The following is a 25,103-nucleotide window of genomic DNA, read 5'->3' as shown; positions in this document are numbered from 1 at the left end:
GCTGCCAAGTGCGATCAACCTCCTCATCATCAAGTAGGGTCTCCGCCTCACTACTAGCCCCCTCGGCTGCGTCTGGGTCAGGAGACAGACCTGTCTCTAGACCGGCTACCGAGCCACTCTCCTCGCCACTACTTCTTCGCCTGGCTGCTGAAAAGGTGGATGTCTCCCCCCGTTCCTGACCGCCCTCTGTTAGCTGTTCCTCACTGTACAGTGGGGCTGAGCCCACAGCATGCGATACTTCGCTTGGTGAGGGAACACCAAAGGACAGGGGCAGGTAGAGGACACGTGATTTCAGTGGGCTTGGTCCCGGGCCATGCCAACTAACGGTTGTGTCTGACGTACCCACCGACCGTTGGCTGTAGGTGTCAGAGGTGACCTGGGAAGAGGAAGACGACCGAGCCAACCAATCGACGACGGCAGGGTTGTCGGTGGAGACACGACCGCTGGATGACACCGGGAGCACTGGCCTCTGGCTGCGAATAGTGCTGCCTCGACCCCTTCCTCTGCTGCCACGTCTGCTCGCTCCTAAAACATTGCCTCCTCTGCCACTCCTCTGCATGTTGTCTGACATACTCTTTAATTAAACGATTATGTGTCCCTGAGTAACAATTCTGTGTCCCTGAGTAACAATTCTGTGTCTGTGCGAGTAACAATTCTGTGGCCCTAAGTAACAGTTCTGTGGCCCTCAGTAACAATTCTGTGTCCCTGATTAACGTTTCTGTGGCCCCAAGTAACAGTTCTGTGGCCCTCAGTAACAATTCTGTGTCTGTGCGAGTAACAATTCTGTGTCTGTGCGAGTAACAATTCTGTGGCCCTAAGTAAAGTTTCTGTGGCCCTAAGTAACAATTCTCTGGCACTCAGTAACAATTCTGTCTGTCCCTGAGTAACAATTCTCTGGCACTCAGTAACAATTCTGTCTGTCCCTGAGTAAAAATTCTGTGGCCCTAAGTAAAGTTTCTGGGGCCCTGAGTAACAATTATCTGGCACTCCGTAACAATTCTGTCTGTCCCTGAGTAACAATTCTCTGGCACTCAGTAACAATTCTGTCTGTCCCTGAGTAAAAATTCTCTGGCCCTAAGTAAAGTTTCTGTGGCCCTGAGTAACAATTCTCTGGCACTCGGTAACAATTCTGTCTGTCCCTGAGTAACAATTCTCTGGCACTCAGTAACAATTCTGTCTGTCCCTGAGTAACAATTCTCTGGCACTCGGTAACAATTCTGTCTGTCCCTGAGTAACAATTCTCTGGCACTCAGTAACAATTCTGTCTGTCCCTGAGTAAAAATTCTGTGGCCCTAATTAAAGTTTCTGTGGCCCTAAGTAACAATTCTCTGGCACTCAGTAACAATTCTGTCTGTCCCTGAGTAACAATTCTCTGGCACTCGGTAACAATTCTGTCTGTCCCTGAGTAACAATTCTCTGGCACTCAGTAACAATTCTGTCTGTCCCTGAGTAAAAATTCTGTGGCCCTAATTAAAGTTTCTGTGGCCCTAAGTAACAATTCTCTGGCACTCAGTAACAATTCTGTCTGTCCCTGAGTAACAATTCTCTGGCACTCCGTAACAATTCTGTCTGTCCCTGAGTAACAATTCTCTGGCACTCAGTAACAATTCTGTCTGTCCCTGAGTAAAAATTCTGTGGCCCTAATTAAAGTTTCTGTGGCCCTAAGTAACAATTCTCTGGCACTCAGTAACAATTCTGTCTGTCCCTGAGTAACAATTCTCTGGCACTCAGTAACAATTCTGTCTGTCCCTGAGTAAAAATTCTGTGGCCCTAAGTAAAGTTTCTGGGGCCCTGAGTAACAATTATCTGGCACTCAGTAACAATTCTGTCTGTCCCTGAGTAACAATTCTCTGGCACTCAGTAACAATTCTGTCTGTCCCTGAGTAACAATTCTCTGGCACTCAGTAACAATTCTGTCTGTCCCTGAGTAAAAATTCTGTGGCCCTAAGTAAAGTTTCTGTGGCCCTGAGTAACAATTCTCTGGCACTCCGTAACAATTCTGTCTGTCCCTGAGTAACAATTCTCTGGCACTCAGTAACAATTCTGTCTGTCCCTGAGTAAAAATTCTGTGGCCCTAATTAAAGTTTCTGTGGCCCTAAGTAACAATTCTCTGGCACTCAGTAACAATTCTGTCTGTCCCTGAGTAACAATTCTCTGGCACTCGGTAACAATTCTGTCTGTCCCTGAGTAACAATTCTCTGGCACTCAGTAACAATTCTGTCTGTCCCTGAGTAAAAATTCTGTGGCCCTAATTAAAGTTTCTGTGGCCCTAAGTAACAATTCTCTGGCACTCAGTAACAATTCTGTCTGTCCCTGAGTAACAATTCTCTGGCACTCAGTAACAATTCTGTCTGTCCCTGAGTAAAAATTCTGTGGCCCTAATTAAAGTTTCTGTGGCCCTAAGTAACAATTCTCTGGCACTCAGTAACAATTCTGTCTGTCCCTGAGTAACAATTCTCTGTCACTCGGTAACAATTCTGTCTGTCCCTGAGTAACAATTCTCTGGCACTCAGTAACAATTCTGTCTGTCCCTGAGTAAAAATTCTGTGGCCCTAATTAAAGTTTCTGTGGCCCTAAGTAACAATTCTCTGGCACTCATTAACAATTCTGTCTGTCCCTGAGTAACAATTCTCTGGCACTCGGTAACAATTCTGTCTGTCCCTGAGTAACAATTCTCTGGCACTCAGTAACAATTCTGTCTGTCCCTGAGTAAAAATTCTGTGGCCCTAATTAAAGTTTCTGTGGCCCTAAGTAACAATTCTCTGGCACTCAGTAACAATTCTGTCTGTCCCTGAGTAACAATTCTCTGGCACTCCGTAACAATTCTGTCTGTCCCTGAGTAACAATTCTCTGGCACTCCGTAACAATTCTGTCTGTCCCTGAGTATGAATTCTGTGGCCCTAACTAGCGTTTCTTTGTCCCTAAGTAACAGTTCTGTGGCCCTCAGTAACAGTTCTGTGTCTGTGCGAGTAACAATTCTGTGTCTGTGCGAGTAACAATTCTGTGGCCCTAAGTAACAGTTCTGTGGCCTTCAGTAACAATTCTGTGTCTGTGCGAGTAACAATTCTGTGTCTGTGCGAGTAACAATTCTGTGGCCCTAAGTAAAGTTTCTGTGGCCCTAAGTAACAATTCTCTGGCACTCAGTAACAATTCTGTCTGTCCCTGAGTAACAATTCTCTGGCACTCAGTAACAATTCTGTCTGTCCCTGAGTAAAAATTCTGTGGCCCTAAGTAAAGTTTCTGTGGCCCTGAGTAACAATTCTCTGGCACTCAGTAACAATTCTGTCTGTCCCTGAGTAACAATTCTCTGGCACTCAGTAACAATTCTGTCTGTCCCTGAGTAAAAATTCTGTGGCCCTAATTAAAGTTTCTGTGGCCCTAAGTAACAATTCTCTGGCACTCAGTAACAATTCTGTCTGTCCCTGAGTAACAATTCTCTGGCACTCAGTAACAATTCTGTCTGTCCCTGAGTAACAATTCTGTGGCCCTAATAACGTTTCTGTGGCCCTAAGTAACAATTCTCTGGCACTGAGTAACAATTCTGTCTGTCCCTGATTATGAATTCTGTGGCCCTAACTAGCGTTTCTTTGTCCCTAAATAACGATTCTGTGGCCCTCATTAACAAGTCTGTGTCCCTGAGTAATGGTTCTCTGTCCCTAAGTAACTTTTCTCTGTCCCCAATTATCGTTTCTGTGGCCCTAACTCTGTCCCTGTCCCTAGTACAGAGCGGTCTGCCTCTGTTCAATAACTGCAGGCAAATGAAGAATTCCAAAATGGCCGCTATTTATAGCTCGACCATTACACAGTGCTGGCTGGCTGGCTGCTGATAGGCTGATGCGATCACATGTAGTTGAGGAATGCATTATGGGTCAGCGCGCCTTGTCTGCGCGCCTTCCCAGACATCCCCGCTCCGTCGCCGCACATGTCAGCCGCCATTTTCTGAAAAATTTCGATTCGCGCGTCCGAATTAGGCTATTTTTCGGATTCGGCACGAATCGAAATTTTTCCGATATTCGACTCGAATTCCACTTCGGATACTTCGATTCGCTCATCTCTACTAACTATGTGTTCAAACTCCCAATGAAAGCATTTCTGTGAAAACAGCAGTAAGGTTTTTACATTTGTTTTCATCACTAATGGCCCTAGTTTAATTTTGATAGGTAGATACTTACTATGATTTAGTCTGGAGTTGTGACAAATATTGGAACAATACTTCACAATGGGGGTTATTTACTATACCCGCAGGTGCAAAATCTGGTGCAGCTCTGCATAGAGACCAATCAGCTTCCAGGTTTTATTGTCAAACCTTAACTGAACAAGCTGAAGTTAGAAGCTGATTGGCTACCATACACAGCTGCACCAGATCCTGAGTGCACCTGTTATAGTAAATCTCCTGCCTTGGGTATTACATTTTAACCCATGCATTTTTAAAATAAAATTGGTATGTATTGACTGCTACTAATAAGAAGTAAAAACTTCAACAGAAAATATGTTGTTTTACACAAGCAGACCTCAAGGTGGCATCAAAAGAGCAAAAATTAATAGCAGTATGTCTGAAACATCAGCTCTGTACAGAAAAGTCACTCATCAAATATTCCATTGATAACACAATGCAAAGTACCCAGGACAGCTGATTGCACACCTTCCAATGCTGTCTAATTTGCTTGGAATGGAAATAATATTGAGATACATGACTTAGATCATTTCTGGTGATGCATAAAAACCAGAGATATGCTGAGCTCAATAATAAGCAAAAGAGAGAAGTCAGAGAATACTTACATTTGTTTCCATAAATACGACAATTTGCTATTATTTCTAATTGTCTGTAGGCCACATAATTCACTGAAAATATTACACTGTCTGGTATGACATGAAAATTTTAAGGAAATATTAAGCAAAAATCCCCCCTCCCCACCCTAAAATGAAACAAATGTCTAATTGTAATATATAAACAACAATCATAATGGTTATTTTTTTGTACCATAATAATAATATATAAAACATGCAATATAGCCTTAAATTCTCATCAGATAAGCCTTCTTTCTGCGATACATAAAATATTGAGTTAGGGCCAGCTCAGATGAGCAGTGTTATTCCTTTGTGGTATTGCAGCTGTCACCAAGTCCCCGTACTGCCAATATGCAGCAAACCATTGCATATCCCTCTCTATTTTAGAATGATAATGGAAAATGTGTATTGTCGTTTCACATGTTAACACCAATCTCCTGTCAACCACATAAACCACTGTTAATGCCATCCCGATAGGCTGACACACACAAAAGCTCAGGAGTTTTTTGTGCATAAACTCTATGTGTGTGCTGAGGTCTATCTATTGCTGTAGTATATGAATTCAGTGGAAGCTGATAAGACTATACATGTAATATGGGAATACATTTGATGTCTGTGGCGGTAAAGAAACCGTAGTGTACAAGACATGAAGGCAACATGACATCTGCAAGTGTATTTGTAACATGATGTCATCAAGTTATGCTGGTGAAATTGTCCCCATATACAGTATGCTATGCCTAAATAGAATCCTACAGCCATGCTCATTGATGTGCTTGGCTTCTAATGAAATGTGGCAAGGAACAGGAATAATATAGCCCCTAGTTTCCTCAATTGTACATGGTGATCAAAGCAATCTAGACCACTTACAGCTATCAGTAGGTAACAAAATTTAAAATGAAATGGTCTATCTATCCATCTATCTATCTATTGTGGCAGTGTGGCACCCTGTCAGAGTCTAAATAGAAGTTATGACCAGGATTCTCAACCAGGCAGGTTGAGGGACTCCAGGGAGCTTGTGTCATGCAGAGGAAACTGGTTTTTCAGTCTTCTCTGTGTTTAGTAAAGTATGTTTTGGGACCTGGAGTCTGGAGAGTTCAAAATGATTCGGAAAGAATGAAATCCCCAGTCGTGGGTCTAGGTTTTATGAACAGCCAGCACACTAATTGGTCAGGTTTGTGCTGGGCTTTAAGGCTAGGTTCACATATGTGCGGGTGGTGCAGCTGCGGATCTGCACAAAAATCCATGCAGCCGCACCACCTGCGGGCGGGTGCCATTAGTTCTAATGGCACTCCGCCCGCACTGGAAAACGCAAACGTACTGGGAACTGAGGTTCCTGTGCGGGCTGCGTTTTCAGAAGAAGTGCAGGGACTTCTTCTCTGTGTGTCACGGGGCACGGGAGTCCATTCAAATGAATGGGCTCTCGTGCCCATGCAAAACGCGGCCCGCACGATCGCATATAGGTGAACCAGGGCTTAGTGTTGACCTGACCTTGGTTCGGGGCTCCACCCTGGCAGACAGAAGGTCTGGCCCAAGAGTCAGGAGGTCTCCACCTAGGAGAGAGGTGGCAGTCAAAGCAGCAAGGGGCTGCTTAGTGTATGTTCTAAATGTTGGTGAACGAGCTGTCTGTAGAAGACAGACAAGGGCCTGGAGTGTAAGGCCAGAGCAGCATTGCTGCAAGTGCAAACCAGAAGGGCTGAATAGTTGTGTTTTTTTGGATGGAAGACAAATGCTGAGTACTCCTGTGTGGGAAAGTCAGGTAACGGTGGTTTTTACAAACTTGTCTTTTAATAAAATTGGGCAAGAAAACCCCTTAAAAGAAGAAGAAAGCGAGTGGCTGAGTCCTTAAAGCTCTACCTTTGATGTTAATTCATCTATCTATCTATCTATCTATCTATCTATCTATCTATCTATCTATCTATCTATCTATCGTAGCATTCTAATACATATTAGTACAACATAAAAAATGACATATGTTCATTAACATTAAACGATACTGCTACCTTTGGACTTAATAGGTGGCTCTATAATAAACTAAAGCAGGAAAATAAATAAATAAAAAATGCCGTGTTACTTGCATTACAAAAACTAATAAAATGCACAGATTGCACTTAAAAGAACATTACTAGATTGCAGCATTCTGGTGCTAAAATTACCAAATGCACATTTATTCTCTAAGACAAACAGTACACAGAGTCTCAAATCACAGTTTAACCATTATAAGCATATAGTTGTATCTATAGATGCAGACACAAGAGCAAATGATGTTGAAAAGCAAAATGAATCTAATAATATGTATGTAAATGAAGTAATTTACTGTGATCCCTAAAAGTTATTATGTGTTCCCATGCCTGTTTGAGAAAATCATTTTCTTCGGATTAAATACGTCAGCCTGTAGAGTGGGCTGAATAGGGGCACAACCACATCTACCCTTGTACATCTAACCTCAAGACTTTCATGCATACCCCATCAGATTTGGGTGAGATCACACCAGTATATTACCTCCAATTTAATTTATGAGGCCAATTGTCTGTGTGAAAAATTTAGCAATAGTGCATTGATCAGAAATGTGATGGATGGCAACAATAAAATCAGGATAGCAGCATTCTGTATATCGACTACCTTTAAATTATATGACTAAAACAAGCTTGATGAACCTAATTTGCAGCTCATTTAGAAATTCAATATTGTGTCATACACAGGAGCTGCGTTTCATGAGCCATTCCTTTGTATTTGTGTGACTGCTGCATAATGGATCACCACATGGTATCTCTAAAAGATATTCTGACCAAACAATATTGTTAGAGTTATTTGATAGGACACCTATGAAGATAGCTTTTCATGCTAAACACAAAAAAATAATTCTCAATGTACATATGTTTCCACAATCAGTAGAGGTCTCATCTCTTGTTAGTAGCTAGTACAAAATTCATAAAATGTCCAAAGATCCAGCTTAATAGTCAAAAGATGAACAATTTCTGAAGTTCAGAATTTTCCCTATCCTGTGTATATCACCTACAGTAACTAAAATATATCCCCAAGTTTAATACCCAGAAATAATAGTAACTCTAAATCTGTTACAAGAGACATTTGCCAGCCACTTTTTCCATTAAAAATCAATAATCCAATCCACACCATTCTAATTGTATATTAGAATAACGTCACACCCACACACATACTTAAATTGTTCACTTATCTATGGGAATTTCCAATATCCATTGATCTTAGTATCCTAGATTATTTGTTGCTTGATTTGATAAATGATTGATATACTTTATATGGCTGCAATGCAAACTAATTCAGGTTTGTATTCCTTAACCTCCCTGGCGGTATGATTATTTCAGATTTTTGGTGCTGAAAGCGGTACCATTATTTTGCATGGAAATATGTAGTTTTTTTTATTGTAGGCTGTAATATTTAGGAATAACTCACTGAAATCTGTCCGAATAAGAGTCTAGTAAACATCCCGGGTAGGATAAAATTTGAAACACAAAATCATAAATTATAATTTAATAAATAATCATAAAAAATAATAATATAATAATAATACATTTAATTCAATAATGTAATCAAACCAAATACACTGAAATTTGAAATATAGCGCCATAATAAGTTCGCACATTGCTGAGCAAAGTCGCAAAATCGTTTTCAGTGTCTGATGACGAATTTCCCCACAAATCATTATCACTCAATTCTGCAAGTGGTTCTGATTTACTATCGCTGTTCTCTAGCTGATCTAAACCGCTTTTGACCTAAAGGGACACTTTTTGGACGCCATGGACGTTTCTCAGTTTCCAGGCAGAAAGAACAGACAAAATGCAGGCAGGGCACAGGACAAAGCACTAGGGACAATATGTATGTGAAATGGGTTGAGACAGCAATGTTTTACTATGTAAAATGTAAAAAAAAAAAAAGAATTTTTTAAAAATTTTTAAATTTCCTGCCGCCGGCGGCGCCCGTACGTCCCGACGTCACAGGGACAGGACACAGAAGCCGGATGCCGGCATCCGCCGAAGGAGATGGCCGGGGACGCTGCAGGGGACACATCGTGGGAGCGCAGGGTAAGGTAAGTGAAGAACAAATGCCGGAGCAGTGCCGCATGGTATTCCCGAGTGTAGCTCGGGGTTACCGCTCTTGGTACTGAAATGTTACCCCGAGCTACACTCGGGAATACCGCTAAGGAGGTTAAAGCAGTTATAAAGTCTCAGTTTTTGCTTTTTTTTAACCACTTGCCCTCCAGAGGATTTACCCCCCTTCCGGACCAGGATATTTTCTGCGATACGGCGCTGCGTTACTTTACCTGACAACTGCACCCAAATGAAATTTACATCCTTTTTTCCCCACAAATAGAGCTTTGTTTAACTCACAATTGCACGGTCATGCAACACTGTACATAAATGAAATTTATGCCCTTTTTTCCCACAAATGGACATTTCTTTCAGTGGTATTTGATTGCCTCTGCTTTCTTTATTTTTTGAGCTATAAACAAAAAAAGACCGACAATTTTGAGGAAAAAAAAAAAAATTTTTTACTTTTTGCTGTTAAACATGTCCAGTAAAAAAATTTAAAAAATCAAATTTCATGATAAATTTAGACCAAAATGAATTTTTCTACATGTCTTTGCTAAAAAAAAAATCCCAATACATGTAAATTAATTGGTTTATGTGAACGTTATAGCATCTACAAATGGTGGTATATATACTGGAATTTTTGTTTTCAATAACATCTCCAGTGACACTAATACAGTTATCAGTGCTAATAAAAAGCACACTGACACTGTGCTAATGACACTGGGAAGGAAGGGTTTAACATTTGGGGTGATCAAAGGGTTAACTGTGTGGTGTGTGTTGTGTGCTGTTTTATTGTGTGTTGTGTGTGTGTTTCACTGTGTAAACACATTGCTTTGTATTGCTCTGCTATGCAGAGCAATACAAAACAATGTGCAGGAGCTGACAGAGGAGAGATCTGTATTGTTTACATACAGACCTCTTCCCCATCAGTAATACTCGGTGATCGTGGGGTGCTGGTGGGGAATCACTGGCTGGAATCTGGTGATCGACAGGTGAGGCTGCCAATGGCGGAACGGGGAGGGCGTGTGTGCGCCCCCTACCTGGAAAGGCAAAATCACGTATTTCAGTAGGAAATTGGTTAAATAGCAAGAAAGTTGTAATACTTACCTGCTCTATGCAAGGATATGCATTTTGCCTACATTGACACACACACAGTGGGGCTCTGCCCAGCCCTGTACTCCCCCCTTACTCAGGTAAGTATTTAGGGCATGTGAGGGGAAGCCTTTACAACCACTATAACCGCCTCCTGCCTGCCGTATAGGGACATGACAAATGGGCAGGAGCTCTCTTGTTCTGGAAGAACGTCATATACACCCCAGGGGTGTGCGTCACGGCAATCGGTGGTGCACTGTGTCCATTGGACACAGCAAATCACCAATCGCGGTAAAGAGCCGAAGACGTAGACTCTAACATATGATCAGCTGTCCAAGCACAGCTGATTACATGTAAACAGGAAATGCCAGTTATCGGCAGTCCTCTCCTGACAGCATGTGAGGAGAGGAGAGCTGGTAAGCAGCATTCCTCAGAGGCGACATCTACACTGATAATCAGGGCACTTTCAGTGTCCATTAGTGATACCTGTCAATGCCCATAAGTGCCGACTATCAGTGCCTCCTCATCAGTGCAGTCTATCAGTACTGATCATTGCCACCTATCAATGCCCATCACTGCCGCCTATCAGTGCCAATCAGTGCCACCTATCATTGCCAATCAGTGCCAGTCAGTGCCACCTATCAGTGCCATTTTTCAAAATGTTGTCTTTTTTAAAAAACTCAGTAGTGATCAAATACCACCAAAAGAAAGCTCTATCTGTGTAAAAAAAATGATAAAAATTTGGTTTAGGTACAGTGTTGCATGACCACAGAATTGTCATTTAATGTGCAACAGTGCTGAAAGCTGAAAATTGGCCTGGGCAGGAGGGGGTTAAAAATACCCAATAGACAAGTGGTCAATGCAAGCATTAATTTTTTTTTTAATGCAAGCACTAAGTGCCTAAACTTTCATTTGTATCAGCATCCTAAATTCCTTGTACCTTCATAGCTCAGACTGGGGGAGGGAGAAGCAGCATAAAGAGCTATACAGTTGTGTTGCAGTACACAGAGTATGCCAATAGGAGGAGAGATGAGCTGTCTACCGCTGGCTTTTCAACAGAATGCAGGTTAATGACCGTCTTCTGTTGAGAGGTCTTGTTGGTAAACCATCATTTGATTAGTACTTGGAGCCAATGGCTGCAAGTGCTGATCAGTGTATTTTGGCAGGAAGGGGGAGGGAGTCCTCCTGTCAGAATACAATAGCACAGTGGGAGAGATCCCTGCATCACACATCATTGTGTTGATGCAGGGGACCTGGCAGTTTTGTTTTATTCAACCCGCTGGTTGAACGAAAAAAAAAGCAAAACTGAACTTGTAAATCCACCGTAATAGTATATTGTTATTATTATTATTATTATACAGGATTTATATAAAGGCATGCTGGTAGGTGAATTGGATCCTGTCTAAATTGGCCTTAGTATGTGTATGTATGAATGTGAGTTTGAGACCTTAGATTGCACACCCCTTGAGGGTTAGGGACTGATGTGGATGTACAATATATATGTAAAGCGCTGCGTAAATTGGTGGAGCTATATAAGTACCTGAAATAAATAATAAATAAACATAGCGTCAACAGTTTACGCAGCGCTTTACAAAATGAAGGTAGACATTGCAGTTACAATACAATTTGGTACAAGAGGAAACAGAGAGCCCTGCTTGTTAGAGTTTACAATCTAGGAGTGTTGATTTACTAAAGGCTAGGGAATTTTCACTTAGCAGGGAAACCTTCCTTTAGCTTTTGTGAATAAGCTAAAGCTCTGATGACATCCATTATCCAATTATGTGCAAGCAAAACTACTTTTTTTCCTTGCATGTGATTGGGCATTCTTTGCAAAGTCAATTTCCCCCACATTTACTAAGCTGAGTAAAAACTCACTTTTAACATTAACAGCCCATGTGCCTTTAGTAAATCAGCCCTTGTGAGTCTTACTAGCATAGAAAAGTACCTAGTGTCATCAACCATGTGAAAGCAGATCACGAACATCCCATGAACACTCCAAACGAAGGAATATCATAGAAATCTGATTGAGTATAGGCAAGCCAATAGAAAGTGGAATGCACCTGCAAATACAGCTGGATTTCTTGGTATCTGGTCTGGCTTTTTCAGATGTTTAAACCCCCATTAGTCTTTATGACATGATTGTATGCCATTTTGTATAGTTTTGAATTTATTTTTTAATACTAATTTTCACAGTAAAGCTACCACTCAGAAATCATTTTCTGTAATGTCCCTTTAGTGTTTATCTGACTTATGGTACAGCACTTTTTCTCTTGTAGCTTCTTCACTATATCAGTTGCAATATTTAGTGCACATACATCAATATGAAACTATACACAAACAATGTGCTATAATGAACAGTAAAAGCAAATATGGTAAAAAGGCACAACCATAAAAGAAAAAACAGAAAATACATCCATTTACAACAGAGGTAGATGCAAGTTTCAAAGGAAGAAACAAAAAATAAATGCAAAGTGGGGGTAAAAAGCTTGGCTGAGGATAGACATGAAACTAGAAATCAAGGTATCTAGGTGGCCAATGGTGGCAATACCAGGTTACTGGGTCTGAAACTGGGTGACCTAAACACAAACATCAATGACAAATAAAAGGCTTGGAAAAATACTGAGGCATCTGGCCAAAGATGAAGTGTTGTTACAAAGATCCTAGAGGCAATGGAAGGCAACAAGATCTGAAGGAAGACCCTTGGTGGTCAGATCATATCATCCCAACAAATACTTTAGTAGGGAGCCACTAGAAGATGAAACAGGGCAAGTGCATGTTCCCAAAACAAACACCAATTAAACACTTGAATGCCCACCAAGTCATGGGCTACAATTTTCCAGTTTCTCTGCCATCATTGTAGAAGCTTCTTGCTAAAAAAAAAAAAGAATTAATAAAACACTTGCACTTACAATTATAACTTTTAACTAGCAGTGAAATGTTTTACTACTTTAGCCATCAATAAAAGCAGAATAATCTGAGTTACAGTGACACTCTTCATTAGTTAACAAAACAGATTTGAAAGGCAGGCTTTAAAATCCATGAGGTTTCTTCTTCAGGTATCCTGTCTGACAAAAAGACGTAATGCATTCTGAAGGTTTACATTTCAAACTGAGTTAGCTCATAAATTGCTTCATTTAAACACTAGCTTATCAGGTTTTCTCTAGATACGACTAAAGCGTATATGATGAAAAAAATAACAACTGGAATCCAAACAGCTAAGACATAAAAATAAATACTGTAAATTGCAGGCTCATTTTCTATAATGTAGAATGTCAATAGAAAGTGTTTTCTTTTTCTACAGCTTCTTGTCTATGTACACTGACTATGGTGGTAATTATATGTGATTGCTCCGGGTGGGTTTCCTAATGGTGACAAAGACCAACATGCCTTCACAATGAATGTGGGTATAATTGCTTATAGTCTGCAAGTGACAGCACCTTTGACAGGGTGTCAATGCAGGAGCACAATTGTGACACAAGTTTTGTCACAGTAAAAGACCTACATGGCAATGTCACCAGGTATTATTTTAATGAAAGCCATAGATTAGATGTTGGTGACTGGGTTTACATCTTCTTTAAAGTTAAATTTAGACATTGCATTCAGACCTCCTATACTATGTAAAGTTAAAAGACGCTGTATAGGTAATTGGTTCTATCCTCTATGGTCCCATTTGTACAAAGAAAATACTACATCTGGACATTACATTTTGTAAATGATTTAGTACTGAGATCTACTTTTGTTAAGAACATAGAATAGAAAAAGGAGTAACCTCCAAAAATAGGGACTTTTAAGGCACTGTGCTATAAAACAAAACAAGAATAGACCATAAAATGATATTTATTGAAGTCCAATAAAATGGTGAACCATCAATTCCACCACTTAGTAAATAATTAATAAAACATGACCAACAAATTACATCATAGGATTTGATGATTCCATATTCCGCTGTTAATGCCGACGAGTTTCGCAGTCCCATCTGCTTCTTCAAAGGCTTTGCCAGGGTCATCTACAAAAACATGTACATAACTTTACAGTAACGAATATATGTATATATACATGAAAATATTACAACCATTGATACACATTACATAAATATTTTGTTGAAACTCTTACCACAGCGTTCACTTAGATAACAAGATTGTTATTGGTTCAAAACCGATTATATACACCAATGTCTGCCGCCAGGGATAGAGGCCACATCATATGCCCATATATCCACCTCCACCTCAGTGTGGAAGAAGGAAGAAAACAAGCCAAACACTGGGCCACATAGAAATTATTGGAGCATATGCCATTATATATGGATATTGGCTAACATATTGGTGTTTGGTGTTCTCAAGTTTTTTCAAGCTACTTTAACAGAAAGATGAAATAGCTGCCCCTTTTCTTCATATTGCAGCTTACATTTGATAACTAGTGGTGGTCTTTGCCCCCTCTTCTCACTAACGGGGCAAAATGTTATACTTAAGATAATTCTTCCAAAAACATAAGAAATTAACTCTTTACCACTAACTAAGGGGTGGAATTGATGGTCCACAGTTTTAATGAACTTCAATAAATATAATTTTATAGTCTATTCTTTTGTTTTTTAGCACAGTGCCTTAAAAGTCCCTGTTTTTGGAGGTTACTCCTTATTGTATTCTGTGTTGTAGTTTGGGATGTGGCACTATGCGCCTATCCCCTGAGTGATGGGTTATATTGTTCTGGATTTTTCTAAGAACATGATATTAGTATGCTCCTCCCATACTTAAGTACATTACGTACAGGTAATCTAGTTTCTTCCCAGAGCCCAAAACTTACTGGTAGGTTAATTTACTTAGGACCAAACTGCTCCCTCAATGTATATGTGTGTATGCCCGTATAACTGTATTAGGAATATTAGCATAACTGGGAACTTGCTTGATCTTTCCCAGAAATGCCAGCTTTTTCCATAGATTATGAGCTTTCTAGTTTGCAAAGTAATATACTGGGCCTCAATTTTGTAAACAAAGTGCTCACATGCAGCCTGACATAACCGGCTAGAGAGAGGAGGAGTAAGGAGGACAGAGGGAGGGGAGGGGTGGGTGAAGCCTGAGGTACGGATAGAATGGTAGTGGATGGAATTGGCCCCTTTTATGCTTCCTGGTAGTATCCAGCAGCTGTTTGTGGATTTTTTTTGTAGACTGAGTTATTTACAGGTTGTTTGGACAAGAATGTAATAGTTTTATAGATAAAATGTATGTACAGGCATACCTCGGTTTACAAATTTAATGAATTCTCTGGGACTTTTCATATTGCGAACAATTTGTAAACCACAACTCGGTTTCCCATAGGAATGCATTGAAATTAATCTGTTCCGGAGGTCAGAAAAAAGTTAAAAGAAAGTTGCTGTCACTATAGGTCAATGCTGGTTTTTAAATGTAATTACCGGCTTTTTTTTTTCTTCACTACAGCTCAGAGAATCAGCTGTCACTTTTCCACCAGCTAAAAGAAAGAAAGTTTCCTTTTAGTTTATTTCTCCCAGTTAAAAGAAACAATGTTTCCTTTTAGTTTGTTTTCCGAGATAAAAGAAACATAGTATCCTTTAACTCCGGGGAAAAGTGACAGCGAATTATGTGAACTATAGTGAAGAAAAAAAAGATGGCAATTGCATTTAAAAATCGTCACCGACATACACTTCGTATTGCATGCACAAGTCTAGTTCTGATGTTTGCAATCTACTCATGTGCAGTAGCACTGTTTTTATAATCCTTGTCTGTGAATTTACCATTATAAACTCGTAACCCCTGCATTCTGTGAATTACACACCCTTGACCCAGAGTATACTCATGTGTTATTTAACCATACCCCATTAAGCCCCTCACACTGTTCACAATTTGGCACAGTGCACTACGTGGCACTACATGGCACTATTATCCTAGCCCCTACACCTCTTTCTTTTCCACTTTCATTCTCAGAACCACTGACTTTTATAAGTTCCCAGGTGAGAACGTTAGGTTGGAATAAAATGGAATATAATGTAAAGAAGAAGATAGATTTGTTAATGTTTCTGTTCACTATGTATATACAGTAGAAAATAAAAAATAATGCTTTGCATAAGTTACTAGATACAGTAGTACTGGACAATAATACAGAGGCAAAGAGCTTAATTGGTTTTGTATGTAATGCATTGTAAACTAAATCACAAATTATCATATCCTGTAAGCTTTAACACAATAATGTAACTCAAAACTGATTATTAATATTTTTAAATATGCAGCTTTCACTAAGGTAGTATCTGGTGATTCTGCCATGAATGTTCCTGTCCAGGTACTTTGCGTCAGCCTCCTAACTGTTCTCCTGTGTTGTCACACTGTCACAAGCACTTTCATTGGAGGCTATAAATAGATGTCTTAACGCCAGTTCACATATATGCGATTGGATGTGGTTTGAACCGCATCCAATCCGCATGACATGTGAAAAAACATTGCTTCCTATGGTGCCTGTTCACATATGTTCCCAACACTGGTGGTGTGGATTCAGTGCTGTTTGAAAGAGAGTGATGTATGATTTCTGAGAAGTGCCTTCAGGTTCAGGTGCGGATTACAGGCCATTGACTTCTATGTGAACCATTTCTAAACCGCAAATGTGTCAACAGGATAACATCCAAAGCTAATCCTGTCCTGAATCTGATGTAAACCTGACCTGAACCGCTGAAGGACCACTGTGTCAATTAGGTGTGAAATCTGAGCTTCATTTCACATCGCACATGTGTGAATCAGCTCTTAACCAGGGATGTTTTATTAACCACTTGCCCTCCAGATGATTTACCCCCCTTCCTGACCAGGCCATTTTTTGCGATATGGTGCTGTGTTACTTCAGCTGACAATTGCGCAGTCATGCAACACTGCACCCAAATTAAATTTATGTCCTTTTTTCACACAAATGGAGCTTTCTTTCAGTGGTATTTGATCACCTCTGCAGGTTTTTTTTGCGCTATAAACAAAAAAGTACTGACAATTTTGAAAAAGAAAAAACAATATTTCTGACTTTTTGCTATTAAATATGTCCAGTAAAAAAATTAAAAAATCAAATTGCATCATAAATTTAGGCCAAACAACTAAACTTACCCCACAATACTATAATACCAACTACAGCCTACATCTTCTTCACCAAACCCCAATACCCGGGTAAAGGTATATCCACTTTCTATACACATCTCATAAACTCACAATTTACTCTACAAACAACCTCCCTAACCAATTGGGAAAAAATCCTATCAGCCCAAATAACTTTAAAATGCTGGAAAAATACCCTCAGCATCACTTATAACTTATAAAGCTACCCGATGTAGCTCCCACTGGGAGTCATACTTAAAAATACTCCACCAATGGTACCTGACCCCGGTTAAACTTTCTATCTACTACCCAAAACATTCCCCTAAATGCTGGAGACTTTGTGGTGACCCAGGCTCAACAATCCACATTTTGTGGTCATGCAAATCACTTTGTTCCTTCTGGAATACTACATTCCAATTAATCTCTGAAATAAACAAAATTCCGTTAGTCCCGAACCCCTCATTAGCACTCCTACACATCGGAATAAACTCCCTACCCATTCCCGAACAATTATTACCCACATACTCTTTGCTGCCAAAATTAATATTACTAGATTATGGAACACAAATAATACCCCCTCAATCACTTCGTTAATTACAGACCTCAACACTCAACGTCAAATGGAAAAACTATCCGCAATTAACACTTCCTCCTACCACAAATGCAATATCCAGTGGACCCGATGGCTAAACCACCCAAAATGTTATGTACAACCCTGATGACATCTCAAGAGATGAATTCACACCCCACACCAAGACTGGTATCTCCTCAATTCCCCAGTTATATTCCTCCCACTCCTATCCCCCCCACCTCTCCACTAACACCCCCCCCCCCTCTAATTCCCCAAACTCCCCACCAAGGTTCTTCAAATGCACATGAATACCTCTGATGATATTACTAAACAAGACCAACACTTCATCTGTCCAGAGGGAGGATCTATAACAAAATGATTAACCATATTTTGTCTACTGTAATGTTGTATGATTGAACCTAATCTCTTTTCCCTGTTTTTCCCTGTTTATCTTTGAAAAACTCAATAAAAAATATTGAAACATAAATTTAGGCCAAAATATATTCTGCTACGTCTTTGCTAGAAAAAATCCCAAAGCGTGTAAATTAATTGGTTTACGTGAAGATTATAACATCTACAACTGGCGGTATATATATACTGGAATTTTTTTTTATACTAGTAATGGCGGCGATCAGTGACTTATACTGTCACTGACATCTCCAGTGACACTAATACAGTGATCAGTCCTAATAAAACTGTACTAATGATACTGGGCAGGAAGGGGTTAACATCTGGGGAGATCAAAGGGTTAATAGTGTGTTGTATGTGCTTTATTGTGTAAGCACATTGCTTTGTATTGCTCTACTATGCAGAGCAATACAAAGCAGTGTGCAGGAGCTGACAGGAGAGAGATCTGTATTGTGTACATACAGACCTCTCCATCGTCAATGATACTCGGCGATCTCTGTGTGCCGGCAGGGAATCACTGGCCGGGACCTGGTGATCGAGAGCTGAAACTGCCAATGGCGGCACGGGAGGTGGCAAAGCGGTTAAAGCAGAAAGCCTGTGTGCAAGATCGTACCTTGGGCTTTTCTGCTAGCAAAAAAACAAAGTGAAGCTCACCCAGCATGCCATTGGGTGTGGTCATCTGTAGCTTCATTGGCTTTAGGTAGTGCCTACTGGTGGCATAGTAAAGTAAACTGTTTATTTATGTTTCAGTGATGATTAACAAAGGAGCTATTGGAAGGAAGGGGCTGGTAAAAAAACAAATGTTTCCATCCTGACACTAATCTTCCACCCTTGCAGCATCTGCAGCTGGTATGAGGGGGGAGAGAGGAAATTTGCCAGCAGCACTGCAAGAATGGGGTGCTAGGGTATTGGTGAGAGAGGGGGCTAGTACATGGGGGTTCAGAGCAGTGGGGGGGGGTCTATTCACAGAGTTATATCGCCCTGTGGCTCCTCTGCAGCATCTGAAGCCAGCGTGAGGGGAGAAGCTGGCAGCCACAGGGGATTGGTGCTGTGGGGGGATTGCCAGTGCTGCAGGGAACTGGCTGGAGTACTCACAGTGTGTGAAAGGGCACAGTGGGCCCCCTTTCACCCAGGATCCATGTGCCCTATAAACACTTGCACACATGATGATACTGGTTTAAATACACATTACTCAGACAGGGTCCACATTATGATAGTTAGGTAACCCATTATAGAAAATCTCATGCAACCATCTCTGAAATGTAGAGAGAAAGTGGCTACACATAGGCTGTAGGCAGGGGTGGACTGACAACTCATGGGGCCACGGGGCAATAGGGGATCATGGGGCCCCTGTTTCCTTGCCCAAACTCAAAAAAGCCTATGAAAACGGTACCAGGGGCATCTCATGGGGCCCCCTACTGACCCTGGGCCCTCGGGCAGTGCCCGAGTTTCCAAATGGTCAGTCCGCCCTTGGCTGTAGGAGATCAGCAACATTAGAATGCAACAAAGAATGAAAATGGTAAAAGCTAAATTTTATTACATGGCAATTGTTTATGATACACAGGGGCTGGTTTACTAAATCTGAGGAGTGCTAAATCAGGCTCACTTCTCCATAGAAACCAATCAGCTTCCAGGTTGTATTGCTAAAGCCTAATTGAAGAAGCTGAGGTTGGATACTGATTGGTTTCTATGCAGAAGTGAGCCTGATTTTGCACTATCCAGCTTTAGAAAATAAAACCCCACAGTACGTTAGCAAGCAATGTCACTCATTTAGGGATTACTGCAATATACAGTACTTTAACATTAATAAGTATCCATGGCCAATCTTTTGATACAATTGTGCAGTTACACTATGTTATAATTATACTTGCTATCAGCTCGTTTTGTCTGGGCATTCAGCTTTATGTATCAAGAACATGAAAACAGCTGATTCATATTACTTAATAGAGTAATAGAACTGAAAATGTTGAACTAGTTTTGTGGAATGTAATGGATTTTTAAGTGCTAAGTTTCTTTCCTCTTAAAAATTTTGATGTATACAAATGTTATAACTGATAAAAAAAACCCTAAGACACAATCAATCATAACTTAAATGGACATAGAATGTGATTCACCATGTTAAAAAAAATATTGTGGGTGATATAACAAATTGAATAGCTAACTTCTGATGTGGTTAGCATTAGTATTCCACAGAAATATTTTGATGCCATCCTTCTAGCATAATATTCTTGATTGCTGATTCCTTTATCCTGGTTGCTGGATATAAGATACTCCTGTCAAACCACTTAGTCTTGGAGAACTGACCATATAAATGTTATGGTTCCCATAAAGATTATAAACTATTGATGTCTATGTCTCACCCTTCTGCTCAATGGCAGTGCCTATGAGAGCTACAGGATTGTGTAAGGCATCTGAAAAATATTAAGTGTGAAATTTTAATGTTGTTTTTGCACTTAGTGACTGTCTATGTCTAGAAAACAAAATAATAAAAAAATAGAAAAGAACATATATAGAATGCTACTATGAACAGAGGCAAAATATAAGGAGGGGTTTGACTATTTCATGGACCCATAATACTTCAAATGTGGGTTTGTGTGTAGCTCAGTTACTTTTAAGCTATACCAGGGCGTAAAAGACCAATTCACATATATCCATTTTATTATTATGGATCTCCAAATCTTTTATTCTGACATCTAATTATGAAGAAACCACAGACTCACTATTTTTACTGTATCAAAATAAATGGAAATGGTGAGTAAATTAAAAAAGACAGTGCTAAATAAAACATTTCATATCGCTTCACCAAGTTTTCTTGTTTGATGTGGTATGAGCAAGGCTGCACTTTCCAAGGTAACAAATGAGAATCAAACTCTAGAGCCATAAAATAAAATGCATATAATTTTACTTTTTTTAAAGTTAACTTACAAAAAAATTAAATCCTATTAATTAAACTGCCATGTCATGCAAGTATGACCTCTATATTTTACAGTTTTAAGCAAACAAATTATGAATTAAATGTCCAGTTTAATAAACAACAAGCTGATCAACTCATTTTTCAGTTAAGTGCTTTTCTCCTTGAAAATATGATTTCAAATTTGCAATAGCTGAAAAGGGAATAAAGCAGAAAGTAAGAAAACAATTAAAAGGCAAAATTAGTAAGCTTTCTCTGTTAGGTCATATACCAATGTTGAAAAGGTGAATGTCCCTTTATGCAAAGCTCAGGACGTTTATCAAGTAATTAGCTACGGAACTTGGTTGCGAATTTTCTAATGGAAATTTCTAAGAAAATCTGCTGGACTGTAAAAACTCCATGACCCTTATAAATCAATTAAGCTCAAGCCCAAAACTGCCTTTCCATTGAATGAAAAGGTGACAACTGAAACAGGGAGGGGTAGGTTCGGAATGTGTTACTCCAACCTCTATCCCATATTAAAAAAAAGTATAAACCTTTCTTCAAGCACAGCAATATGTGTCTATTTTGCTGTGCTTTCTGTCACAGTTTTGTAAGGTTTGTCAACTCCAGTCAAGGATATATTTAGAAATAATGCCACCCTTGACAAGCAGGAGGTATGATGGCACCCATTTGCAAAGCACAACTCTATTCTTATTTAACAATGTTAAACAGCTGTTGTTATTAACATGAATGCAAATAATGATAAAACATACCTTTTGCTTTAGTTGCAGTCCTACTGTGAAAGGGTATTCTCCACCGATCAAGTGCTCACAGTGAAAAATAGTTTTAAGATGTCCAAACATTGGACAGTGTGGAGACTCCTCTCCGATGTTCTCTACCTGCCTCCATCATCAGGTCTGTTCAATTTACTGAAATAAAGAATGAGGTGAAGTGCAGGGAAATTCACAAATGTTCACTTCAAATACCTAATCACGTACCGTAAATACAGATGTTACAGTAAAATTTCTCTACGCATTTCACTACAGTTCACCTTTCTTCATGAAAGATTGGGCCCATAATATGTAGTGAACAATCGGTTTTGAGCACAACTGCGCTTACAGGGGAATTTCATGCTAGCATGCATCACCAGCACAATGTGGACTTTCAAGACTTTCCAGCCATTTGTACTGCCATTTAGCTAGTAGATTTCACTATTAAATAGTGACATTTTCATAGCTGTAGCTAATGACAGATAAATCTGTAAGCTAACTTTTAAATAATATTTCTGTTTACACTCAGGGTCTGAATTACACTTTTCTAAGACTAAGTGTAACCAAGAATCACCTATTGTAAAAAATAATTATGGCACAATTGGCATATTACAAGAAATTGCCCCCTTTCCCATTTTACATAAAGGTGAAAAGTGGGAATAACTCTGTTGATAAATAGAGAAACAGTCAAATATCCCCACATTCCAATGTGTCCAGCACCAAAAACTGATAGCTTGTACTTACAATGTTGCCATCACAAGTCTATAGAATAATCTACTCTTCTTTGAAAGGTTTGAGAAAGAATGGTTAAAGCCAAATACTCAGTATAATTAGGCAAGTTTTCAGGAAACTAAGTAGTCAAAATATACCCTTGTGCTGCCAAACTTGTTTCCCAAGTGCTTTTCTCCGGTGTAGTTTACCCGTTTATCAAATCAATAGCAATGGAGCTCCTGCTCAAACTTGTGTAGATATAAACATATGAATATCATACCATGACATATACAAAACATCCATCATAAATAAAGTATAAGCAATAAAACAGTTATTAGTCCATGATTAGGCACCCCAAATGCAAATAAAATCTTCTTGACACCATTGTGCTGAAAAAGTAGAATGCAAAAACATCCACACAGGTTGGCCTACATGGACCAGTGCCTTTCTCCAACTTTACTAACTATGTAACCCAGTGACTAATCCTATAGGAGAGCAGCTAACCATCCCAAAGTTAACTGGAGGTCTGAAAGTTATTTTATATAATCTAAACGCTACAGATTCACACTCTGGCATCACAAAGCAGGCACTTTTGAGCTATGGCAGTGTCTGGTTTGCTGGGGTGTGCATTTGTAGAGTCTTCAATACTTCACTATTGGCAGCCTCTTTTTCCAAGCATATCGGTTTGCATGTTGATGCATCCATCTGTGATCCCGATTCATATATGATGATGGCAGTCTAGAGTGGATTATCAACAAAGGGTTGATTGTGACACTGAGCTGATCTAATATGGGATTAGCCACTGGGTGTTTTTGATTTCTACTTTATCATCATGGTGGCAGGAAGATTTTCATTGATATTTTTGGCATTTAATCATGGACTTATAGATGATTTAAAGTGATTCTAAAGGCAGAAAATGTTTACCTTAATGCATTACATGGATTAAGTTAAGAAACCTTCTGCATGTAGTTGCCCCTCAGCCTTATATTTACCTGAGCCTTATCTTGATCTAGTGGTGAGCACAAGAGCAGAGGCTCTCTCTGCTCTCTCCCTCCTCATTGGCTCAGAGACAGAAGCAGAAGACATTGGCTCCCAATGCTGTCAATCACAACCCGTGATGAGGGAGCTGGGGTGGCACCGAGTCCCACTATCTGTGTCAATAGATATAGACAGAAAGGCTCGTGAGGGAGCCCTCATGAGTACTCCCATAACAATCCACTTAGGACTGGGGACCCGATAGGAGGGTGATCGGGATTGCTTTGAGCAAAACCATTACACAGAGCAGGTAAGTATAACATGTTTGTTATTTTACAGAAAAAAACTGTATGCTTAAAATGACTTTAAGGACAATATTTTATTTATTATGGATGTTTTGCATTTTTTTCTCGTCTGATATTAACATGTTTATATTTGCACGGGTTTAAACAGGCTCTCCTTTGCTATTGATTTGACATTGCAAGTATATTACTTAAAAGGTAGCTGATGATTTATCTTTAATAATTCATTTTTGTTATTATTTTTTATGTTTATTATTTGGGCACAGCACATTAATTTTGAGTTTAGTGGTTTATTACCTTATCAAAGTTTTGGTCACAAGAAGCAGTGGAGCAGATCCCTAAATACAATAAATGTTTATATTTGTGAACACACTAGAAGAAAGCAAACAGCTCCTGCTTATGAATTCATTGCTGTTTCATATGCTTCTTTTCCAAGCAGCCTATGCAGCTAACTTATGAGAACTGCTTCGGCTTTCACTTTTAGGGAGAAATTGGGTGAACCTGCACATGGTACTTCCTAAATAACTGCCCAGATTTCTTAATTCAAAAATTGGCTAGTGGTTTTAAAAGGCAGACAAGCACTTGGGGGCTCAGGAGTACCTTGGTTGTGATGACCAGAGTTGTATTCATTTATACAAGCTCATGGGGCAGATTAAGATGGTTTAGCAGCTATTCACAATCCAGGCTACTAGAATTTGGGGAAAACAGGGCATTCCAGTACATTTTTTCTTTCTTAAAAACAGGCCATATCTTTCATCATTATATGTGATTTCCTCTTTTGATGAGTGATTTTTCATTTTATCAGCTTTAATAATGTCAGCCTAGGTACCAACACTGAGTTCTTCAATGCAAATTCTTGCTTGAACATATTCATTTTTCGGTAGTTTCAATGAAAGCCCTGTAGATTTCAGGGCCTGTCTGATTCTTAGCACTGCTTTCTCCGTTAACACAGCCACAATTACCTGGAAAACACAGCAACATGCTGAATAGGCTTCGCAAGTGCTGCAACATGGAGGCCCACAGGTAATGGACTTCTGTTAGAAAAACAACAAATGCACATAAACTAATACTGTAATAGTTTATCTTCATATTCTATTCTGCTTTTAATCTCTTCTACCTGTATTTCCACATAGAATTTGGCTATCTTTCAGATGAGTAGCCTCTCAGTATTCAATCACTTGAAGGTGTTATGTGGCCCAGAAAAACAACTATGTGTGATATCTGTGATAATGACATAGGGCCTATAAATGTGTAAATAAGGAGGAAATGCTAATTAGGAAGAACAGTTGCATTATCTAAATTGTTGCATGGAACAAAGGCAAATACACATGGTAAAATAATAAATCATTAGTTTTTCTCTTTCCCTCACTTCCAGTCCTAGTGACCATCTGTCACACAGACAGTTTGGAAAGCTGACAATGGTTCTAAGATATGGCAGATATGGTAGATA

The sequence above is a fragment of the Staurois parvus genome, unplaced genomic scaffold, assembly GCF_062004578.1.
Source record: "Staurois parvus isolate SC_StPar_1 unplaced genomic scaffold, SC_StPar_1.0 ptg000226l, whole genome shotgun sequence".
Taxonomy (NCBI): Eukaryota; Metazoa; Chordata; class Amphibia; order Anura; family Ranidae; genus Staurois; species Staurois parvus.
Note: the sequence above shows the minus strand (reverse complement) of the source record.